Source organism: Antechinus flavipes, chromosome 2 (genome assembly GCF_016432865.1).
Source record: "Antechinus flavipes isolate AdamAnt ecotype Samford, QLD, Australia chromosome 2, AdamAnt_v2, whole genome shotgun sequence".
Lineage (NCBI taxonomy): Eukaryota > Metazoa > Chordata > Mammalia > Dasyuromorphia > Dasyuridae > Antechinus > Antechinus flavipes.
Genome location: NC_067399.1, coordinates 472,306,268 through 472,316,771, shown reverse-complemented (window position 1 = coordinate 472,316,771; position 10,504 = coordinate 472,306,268). Strand labels below are relative to the sequence as shown.

At 34.4% G+C, this 10,504-nt stretch overlaps 1 pseudogene; it reads right to left on the bottom strand.

Annotated features, from left to right (window-relative positions):
* Nucleotides 1-1,964: 1,964 nt before the first annotated feature.
* Nucleotides 1,965-9,922, bottom strand: LOC127546814 (olfactory receptor 2D2-like; annotated as a pseudogene).
* Between the last annotated feature and the right edge of the window lie 582 nt (nucleotides 9,923-10,504).

The window sequence follows — 10,504 nt, the reverse complement described above, 5'->3', positions numbered from 1 at the left end:
TTTTTGAAAGAATGCCTTTAAGACATCATTTTGTTGCAGTAAAACAAATAGTTTACATAGTCCACAGATAATAAACACAATGAGTATTATTTTTTGTCACTTTTAGTAAATTTTATGGAAATAAAAGTTGTATTCCATTGTAGAATATTGTTTGCTAGATCATGGATGTCTATTTACCATTCCTTCAATAAGCATAATGTATTCTCATAATGATTTCATAAAGATAGAAAGTTTATAGCTACAAGATAGCAAAGTACCAATCTTATTTTATACAGTAATAAGGCTCAATACTTTTCTCTTAGATTGGCATTCTTTTATGTTATATGTATCTTAAGAACTGTTCCCTTCCAAGTTATATCACCTCCAGTATAGACCTCCTCTGGCTACTTGGTTAAGTCTAGTTTGTGTTACCATCATTTTAGTGCTATCTTCACTTCCTTTTGTAGCACATTATATAGAACAGGCATATGTCTCTGTATATGTAAAATACATTGGTATTAATGCAAAAAGGAGTTTGGCATAACAACTTATATAGATCATTTTTGTATTGTTTTTGTTATCCTCCTAGTTTCATCCTTAAATCCCTTACTTGTTATTAAGATAATTTATAATATTTGGGTTTGCTGCCAAATTCTAGCTATTAATATCCTTTCATCTATCTCATTATACTTTATACTTTAAACTATACATTACAGTTACAATACTGTTTATTATATTTCATATTTATTCATAAGATTTTACAATGTGGTGATATTCTTGTAGGTTGCTTTTTCACATTATTGTTTTCTGGATAAGGTTTCTTTTATTTTTTTATCTTCTTGTAAAAAATGATTTATAGCAATTTCCTGAGGAAAAGATGATTGCGTCAATGTCTATACTTTTACATATTTCCATTTTGTTTAAATATATGAGATTATTATTAGATTAGATATATATCATAACTTCTCTTTCATGTGCTTTAAATTGGGAAAATCATACAAAACCAAAAATTATTAATAAGTTTCTTTTTAAAAATTCAATATACTTAGATTTGTGATTCCATAGTTAATTTAATCTCCTCAAGGAAGTAAAAGATAAGAATACTATTCAAAATATTATTAATAATGCTATTCACATATTTCAAAATATTCATAACAATGTATTTGTAGTATGAAAAAAATTGGAAAAGTAGATTTTCACTGACTGAGTAATGGTTAAGCAAGTTATGCTTCATGAATATAGTTGAAGATTATTATGCCATAAGAAAGGACAAATATGAATTCAGAAAATTGAGAAAGATTTAAGTGGACTAATACAGAATTAAATAAATAGAGTCAGAAAAATAATATACCTGTTGGTTACAATGATCAAAAAAACTCTGAGGAGCTGAGAATGAATATCCCTCTTTTTGTCAAAGATATGCAAATCTACATTGTAGAATGCTCATAAAATATCAAATATGGTTGGATATTTATCTTAAATGCTTTAGTCTTATTTTGTTACACAGTATGACACCATGGGTAGGGAAGAATAGACATATATTCAGAAGTGTAGGTTATCTAAAAACAAAAAAATTAATGAAAAACACAGAAAGTTTTATCTAGTAGATAATACAGTCTTATAGATAGTTTATCCAATGACCTTACACATTTTGAAAACTGTATTTCTATTAAGAGTAATCTAGCATCAAGTTAGTTTTTGTTTATTTATTCTGAGTAGAACATCTGGCTAGCCTCCCAAAGTTTGGACTCCTTCTTATTTTTATGAATGTTTGCATCATATTTGTCTCTGTTCCCTAAAGTTCAGTACAGGCTAATCAATGTCTATGATAATGTCATACCAATTAGACCATTTTCCAAGTTCTCCAAATTGACACAATTCCATTCAGTTCTCTATAGATTTAAATGTGGTATCTCTACATCTCTCCTTTCAACTTGAGTCTAATTGATATGACATTATTATAGACATTGATTAGCCTGTACATCTCAACATCTCAGGCTATATATGAGGACATTAAGCATTCATCACTGCATAGAAAACAGATACCATTTTCCCTAGTTCTTTGGCAGACTTGGGCATCATGTAGTTGATAATTGCTGATGCATAAAAAAATAATGATTACAATGAGATGTGAGACACAAGTGGAAAAGGCCGTTGAGTCTCCCTGAGGTTTTCTTCATCCTGACCACAGACATGACAATACACACATATGAAACTATGATCACAGACACAGGTACAAGAAGTATTACCACACCCATCAGGAAAACAGCCATTTCTGAGCCATGTGTATCTGTAGATGCCAAAACCAGAAGTGCTGGGGCTTCACAAATAAAAGGAGCATCTCTATTGACTCCTTAGTAAGGGAGGATTAGTGTGAATGTAGTGTTCACCAAAGATGCAATAATACCACTGAACCAGCATTCTAAGGCCAAGATGCCACACAACCCCCAAGTCATGATGAGGGGATAATGCTTAGGCTCACAGATTGTCAAGGAACATCACACCTAATAAAGAACACTGTGTAGAGCCAAAGAACAGGATGAAAAGAAGTTGAACCTCACAACCTCTGAAAGAAATTAATTTCTCTCTCTAGATAACATGTGAATTAGGATTTGAGGAACAGTGGTAGTTGAGAAGCCAAGGTCAGCCAGAGATAAATTACATTGGGAAAAATACATGGGTGTATGGAGCTGTGAGTCAAGCAGAACCAAAGATGTGAGGAGCAGATTTCCAAGTAAAGTATCCAAAGAGATTGCCAGGAACAGCACAAAGAGCAGCAGTTGAGTCTTCAGATCATCAGAAAGTCCCAAGAGGAAAAATTCTGTCACTCAGGTCTGATTCATGTTATCACTGCTTTTTTTATAATTGAATCAAGAGATATAGAATGTGGAGTTGTAACTTAAAGAGTCATAGAACCCTAGTTTGGGAAGAATGTTAAATGTTATCTAGTGCAACTTTCAACCAACAAGTAGCTGCCTTGATGGGTGGTCATTGAACATTTCTATTCAAAATAATAATTCATACAACAAGAAACAAATTCCACTTTTTGAAGAAAATTGTTAGAAAATATTTCTATAAGTTAAACTTGTTTCCCAATAACTTATATAATCTCTACACATTGAAAACTATTACTTCTTCTAAAGCAGAAAAAGCTAAATCTCAATCAGCTAACAATTTTCATAATATTTAAAGAGAATTTTCAACACCCCCTCCCTAGTTTGTTTTCTTTTCTTGGCTAAATATCTCTGTCCTTCCAACTTTCTTTTTTTTTTTTTAATTTTATTTTATTTAATAATAACTTTGTATTGACAGAATCCATGCCAGGATAATTTTTACACGACATTATCCCTTGCAATCACTTATGTTTCGTTTTTTCCCCGCCCTCCCTCCTCCCCCCCCCCAGGATGGCAAGCAGTCCTAGATATGTTAACTATGTTGCAGTATATCTAGATACAATACATATTTGCAGAACCGAACAGTTCTCTTGTTGCACAGGGAGAATTGGATTCAGAAGGTAAAAATAACTCGGGAAGAAAATCAAAAATGCAAATAGTTCACATTCATTTTCCAGTATTCCTTCTTTGGGTGTAGCTGTTTCTGTCCATCATTTCTCCAATGAAACTCAGTTAAGTCTCTTTGTCAGAGAAATCCACTTCCATCAGAATACATCCTCACACAATATCGTTGTCGAAGTGTATAATGATCTCCTGGTTCTGCTCATCTCACTCAGCATCAGTCCATGTAGGTCTCTCCAAGCCTCTCTGTATTCATCCTGCTGGTCATTCCTTACAGAGCAATAATATTCCATAACATTCATATACCACAATTTACCCAGCCATTCTCCAATTGATGGGCATCCATTCATTTTCCAGTTTCTAGCCACTACAAACAGGGCTGCTACAAACATTTTGGCACATACAGGTCCCCTTCCCTTTTTTAGTATCTCTTTGGGGTATAAGCCAATAGAAACACTGCTGGATCAAAGGGTATGCACAGTTTGATAACTTTTTGGGCATAATTCCAGATCGCTCTCCAGAATGGCTGGATTCGTTCACAACTCCACCAACAATGCATCAGTGTCCCCGTTTTCCCGCATCCCCTCCAACATTCATCATTATTTTTTCCTGTCATCTTAGCCAATCTGACAGGTGTGTAGTGATATCTCAGAGTTGTCTTAATTTGCATTTCTCTGATCAATAGTGATTTGGAACACTCTTTCATGTGAGTGGTAATAGTTTCAATTTCTTCATCTGAAAATTGTCTGTTCATATCCTTTGACCATTTATCAATTGGAGAATGGCTTGATTTTTTATAAATTTGAGTCAGTTCTCTATATATTTTGGAAATGAGGCCTTTATCAGAACCTTTAATTGTAAAGATGTTTTCCCAGTTTGTTACTTCCCTACTAATCTTGTTTGCGTTCGTTCTGTTTGTACAAAGGCTTTTTAATTTGATATAATCAAAATTTTCTATTTTGTGATTGGTAATGGTCTCTAGTTCATCTTTGGTCACAAATTTCTTTCTCCTCCACAAGTCTGAGAGATAAACTATCCTATGTTCCTCTAATTTATTTATAATCTCGTTCTTTATGCCTAGGTCATGGACCCATTTTGATCTCATCTGGGTATGTGGTGTTAAGTGTGGGTCCTTGCCTAATTTCTGCCATACTGATTTCCAGTTATCCCAGCAGTTTTTATCAAATAATGAAATCTTATCCCAAAATTTAGAATCTTTGGGTTTGTCAAACACTAGATTGCTATAGTTGACTATTCTGTCTTGTGAACCTAACCTTTTCCACTGATCAACTAATCTATTTCTAAGCCAATACCAGATGGTTTTGGTGACTGCTGCTTTATAATATAATTTTAGATCAGGTACAGCTAGACCACCTTCATTTGATTTTTTTTTCATTAATTCCCTTGAGATTCTCGACTTTTTATTGTTCCATATGAATTTTGTGGTTATTTTTTCTAAATCATTAAAATATTTTCTTGGAAGTCTGATTGGTATAGCACTAAATAAATAGATTAGTTTAGGGAGTATTGTCATCTTTATTATATTTGCTCGGCCTATCCAAGAGCACTTAATATTTTTCCAATTATTTAAGTCTGACTTTATTTGTGTGAAAACTTTTTTGTAATTTTGCTCATATAATTCCTGACTTTCCTTTGGTAGGTAGATTCCCAAATATTTTATGCTATCAACAGTTATTTTGAATGGAATTTCTCTTTGTATCTCTTGCTCTTGGATTTTGTTGGTGGTGTATAAGAATGCTGAGGATTTATGGGGATTTATTTTGTATCCTGCTACTTTGCTAAAATTATGAATTGTTTCCAATAGCTTTTTAGTAGAATCTCTGGGGTTCTCTAGGTATACCATCATATCATCTGCAAAGAGTGATAGTTTGGTTTCCTCATTGCCTACTCTAATTCCTTTAATCTCTTTCTCGACTCTAATTGCAGAGGCCAGTGTTTCTAATACAATATTGAATAATAATGGTGATAGTGGGCAACCTTGCTTCACTCCAGATCTTACCGGGAAAGGTTCCAGTTTTTCCCCATTGCATATGATGCTTACTGAAGGTTTAAAATATATGCTCCTAACTATTTTAAGGAAAAGTCCATTTATTCCTATGCTCTCAAGTGTTTTTATTAGGAATGGCTGTTCCTTCCAACTTTCTTAAAATGATATTTTCACTTTTTCTTGTCAATCACCTCCATATATGTTTCATTGTGTTAATGTTCTCTCAAAATATTGAATCAAGGAATGAGCAAAACTCTCCAAAATGGTCTGGTTATTACAGAGCTCAATATAACTTTGAAGAAGCTTTAAAGACTCTGGCATACTTATAGTTAAAGAAAATTCTACCAATTAACTTAGGAAATCAATATGGCAACATTCTATTAAATATAGATATTATTCACCAGTATTTGCAATTAATACATGAAAATAATACAAATATTCTATTGTTCAAAATAATTGAATCAAGTTGTACCTCTAATTATTAAAGCTTAATGACAATACTTAAACTTTTTCCCACAATTTAAAAAAGCAGAGATAAATGTGATGGAGCATGTACAGGGAAAGAGTCTAGGAGTTAGAAGTGCAGATTTTTCATTCTGATGCTTCCTTATAATCATCCCTTCCATATTTCAATTCTCACTATCTTCCCTCCCCATTTATTCATACTACTTTTAAATTCAAGGTTCCACACAATCCAAAATAATGGATTGATGAGAAAGTAAGCCCCCGTTTTTTTCTTGTCTTTCTGCTGAAATGTGAAGAAAGATTATCTAGAACAAACATCTGGTATTAAGGAATCTCAGAATGGCTTAGACTCTTAGATCTCATCTAGTTCAATCCATTGCTGAGTAGAAATGCTCTTTACATCTCCAAAAATGACTCAGTGGCATCCAGTGATATTTCAATCCCTCACTTTTAAGGTAGTTTATTTCCCCTTATGACAATCTAACTGGTTATAAAAATTTTATCTTTTTTTTTAACTTTTGTTTTTTAAATAGTGTTTCTCCCAATTGCATGAAAAGACAATTTTAAAATTCATTTTTTAAAAGTTCTGAGTTCCAAATTTTCTCCATCTCTCCCTATATCATAAGATAGTAAGCAATTTTACGTAAGTTTTATATATATGCAATCAAGTAAAATAAGTTTTTTCCATTTTATGAATACAATTTTCTCTGTAATTTCCAATTACTCTTAGATCTGGCTCCTAGAGCTAAGAAAATGCTCCTGATTCTACTTTGGTGTTCAGATCCTAATCCTTCTTCCACATTCAAGTCTTTAATAATAGCAATCATTTTTCTTGATCTTGAAGTGTGCTCTACATGCTAAGTATAATAAACTTTTAAAGTAGTTCACAAATGGCATGGCTACAAAATGGAGGCTACCACCTCCAATATGGTGGCTGTCATCCTCAACGCATAATCTAACTCATTTTGTTCCTAAATTGTGATACCTAAAACTACTCAATAAATATCCTATACCTACCCACTATTCTATATATTTATCCACTGCTGAATAATTTTTATCCACCAGGAACAGTGACCTTTCAGAAATCTTTATGATAACTTATAAATTTTTTCATGAATGTTAATATGTTTATGGCACTCCCTGAATCTAACAGTCTATCAATCCTGTCCAAAGTAGAGATCAAGTGAACCTATTTATGATGAAACCTTATAAGTTTTAGTTATCATTGTTAATCTTTTAAATGTTTACTATCTACCATACTAATAATATTGAAAGTACTTGTTATTGGAAGAGCTTCAATAGATTCCTATCAATGGGAAATGTCTTTGGGAAAAGTACCAAATAAAGAAGACTTTTCTTTATAATTGGCTTCTTTTGACCTCCTGCTCTTTTAAGGACATAAAAAAATCCAAAGCCCTCTAATGAGGTTCACAAAATTCACCATGACAAATTTTGAGTTCCTTGACAAAGAAAAGCTCTTCAAACAAGAACTGTTTGTATAGCAACAAATCGAGTTTCCTGGTCTATAATAGGGGTCCTCAAACTACAGCCCACAGGCCAGATGCAGCCCGTTGAGGATGTTTATGCGGCCCGCTGGGTTATGACAAAATCAGACTGGAAGTGACATTCGACCTAAACTCGAGTTAGCAATGCACACTTCTGGCACTAGGCTGAGGCAGTGGAGACAGAGTGTGAGGCGATAACCGAGGTGAGGTGAGTTCCCAGGCCGGGGTGTGTGGTGTGGGAAAGGGAGAGAGATACAGAAGACGGAGAACTGATTGTACAGTAACAGCAGCCACCATAACAGACAGGCATGGGGGATGTACAGTGCATGCTGCACATGTCACGGCTGCTGCAGAGGGAATTCACTACAGCAGTGAAGGTCGGAAGGGGGAGTGAGAAAAGCGGGAGAGAGAGTGTGGGAAACGGAGACATCACAGTGCAGAGGCAGCTTGGAGGAAGTTGGGCATTGCAGTCTATATGTCTCTGTGGGCAAAGTTATTGTTGGTATATTGTTTTTGTAGCACTGTGTGTATATATATTGGTATTTTACTAATAGCACTTTGGAATCCCTAGGAAATAATGATGTCAAGAAAAAGAAAAACTGACTCAGAGTAGGATATTCAAAGAACAGTGGATTTATGATTACTTTTTCATGCAGTACAAGGAAAGAGCTGTATGTCTGATATGACAGACACTATATTATGTGTTCAAAGAATATAATTTGCATCGACACTATGAAACTCAACATAAAGATAAATATGATTGTTTGATGGGAAAAGTGAGAAAAAATAAAATATTAAAAATGAAAAATACATTGACAGCTCAGCAAAATACTTTTGTGAAGCAGAAGCAGCTAAATATTTCATCCTTTGTCAATATTTATATCAATATGAGCTGATAAATACCATCCCAAAGTGAGGTACAAGAGTTTAGAAACTAGTATTGTGTTTATTTGTTTTTTTGCCTTGTCTCTGTGCTTTCTAATTTGTTCTTTTCATTGCTCTCAAACCAATACTGCTGAATATGTCATCTACTCAATAAATTCCAGCCTAGATTTCTTATTTATAGTCAATTTCTAGTTTTTCAGAGTTTTATTATATGTTGCTGTTCTAACCCTAAATTTATTATTAGCCTAAAATGAATAGTTTATCTTGTAACTTTAATAATTTTCACCTGGCACTCATTTCTCTATTCCCACCTTTGCACAGAGTTTCTCTCATGTCTGGAATACTTTTCTTCCTCTGCTGCACCTTTTGGAATGTCTAGATGTCTTCATAGCTTTGCCCAAATACTATCTATTACATGAAACTTTTTTGATCTCTCCAGAGATTAGGCCCCTTTCTCAAATACCCATATTCACATTGCAATTTTTCTTCATTTTTTTGTGTATACTTGAATGGAAAATGTTTTCCCTCTTGATAGAAAATAAAATATGTTTCTTGGAAACAGTTTAAAATATCAGAAACACATGATAGGATTTTAAGAAATTTTCATTAGTCAATTGAATGAGTAAGTGTTTCTTGATTAATGTAATTCCTTAATCAAGAGTGAATTCAAAATGTCTTCTGATTTTGACACTCTGCCCCTCATTATTTAGTCTTGATTGACCCTTTCATGGCTCCAAACTTTTATCATTTACACTATCATTTATTGATTCAACACTAATTTATTTTTTCTTAGATTTAACTGCATCTTTATGGAATTATTTGGTTGTAATCCAATACAAACCTATTTGAAAAAGCCCAACTTGAACTCTGTAGATTTTCATTATCCCATATGATTTCCCCCCTTCTCTATCTATAACCTCATATTCTCACCTGGAAGACAAAAACTCTAGGAAAATATCTCAAAGCCAGGAAAGGTACTCCAAATATGGAATAAAAAATAGAAGTATGAAAATAGCTATTAGGTTGGGGAGTTGTAAATATCAGGTAACATGCTAAAGTAGAGAATTTTCATCCAAACTTTGTTCCTTGCCTGGAGCAAGATTTGGAGGAGATAAGGAAGAATGAAAAAGTGAATTAAGTCATTCTTTCTCATAAACTAGTCTCTTTGGTGGTTCTAAAAGAACTGCTCTTCAAACAAGAACTGTTTTGTATAGCAACAAATCCAGTTTCCTGGTCTATAGCAGGGGTTCTCAAACTACAGCCCGCAGGTCAGATGCAGCCCGTTGAGGATGTTTATGCAGCCCACTGGGTTATGACAAAATCAGACCAGAAGAGACATTCGACCTAAACTCGCATTAGCAACGCACGCTTCTAGCACTGGGCTGAGGCAGCGGAGACAGAGTGTGAGGCAATACCGAGGTGAGGTGAGTTCCCAGGCCGGGGTGTGTGGTGTGGGGAAGGGAGACAGATGCAGAAGGCAGAGAACTGACAGCCCGCGGCCTTGTACAGTAACAGCAGTCACCACAACAGACAGGCGCGGGGGATGTGCAATGCATGCTGCTCATGTCACGGCTGCTGCAGAGGGAATTCACTACAGCAGTGAAGGTCAGAAGGGGGAGTGAGAAAAGCGGGAGAGAGAGTGTGGGAAATGGAGACATCACAGTGCAGAGGCAGCTTGGAGGAAGTTGGGCATTGCAGTCTGTATGTCTCTGTGTGGGCAAAGTTATTGCTGGTATATTGTTTTTGTAGCGCTGTGTGTATATATATTGGTATTTTACTAATAGCACTTTGGAATCCCTAGGAAATAATGATGTCAAGAAAAAGAAAAACTGACTCAGAATGTAGGATATTCAAAGAACAGTGGAGTTATGATTACTTTTTCATGCAGTACAAGGAAAGAGCTGTATGTCTGATATGCCAGACACTATATTCTATATTCAAAGAATATAATTTGCATCGACACTATGAAACTCAACATAAAGATAAATATGATTGTTTGATGGGAAAAGTGAGAAAAGATAAAATATTAAAACTGAAAAATACATTGACAGCTCAGCAAAATACTTTTATGAAGCAGAAGCAGCTAAATATTTCATCACTGTGAGCAAGTTTTCAAGTTGCCAAGCTAATGGCATGCACTGGCAGAC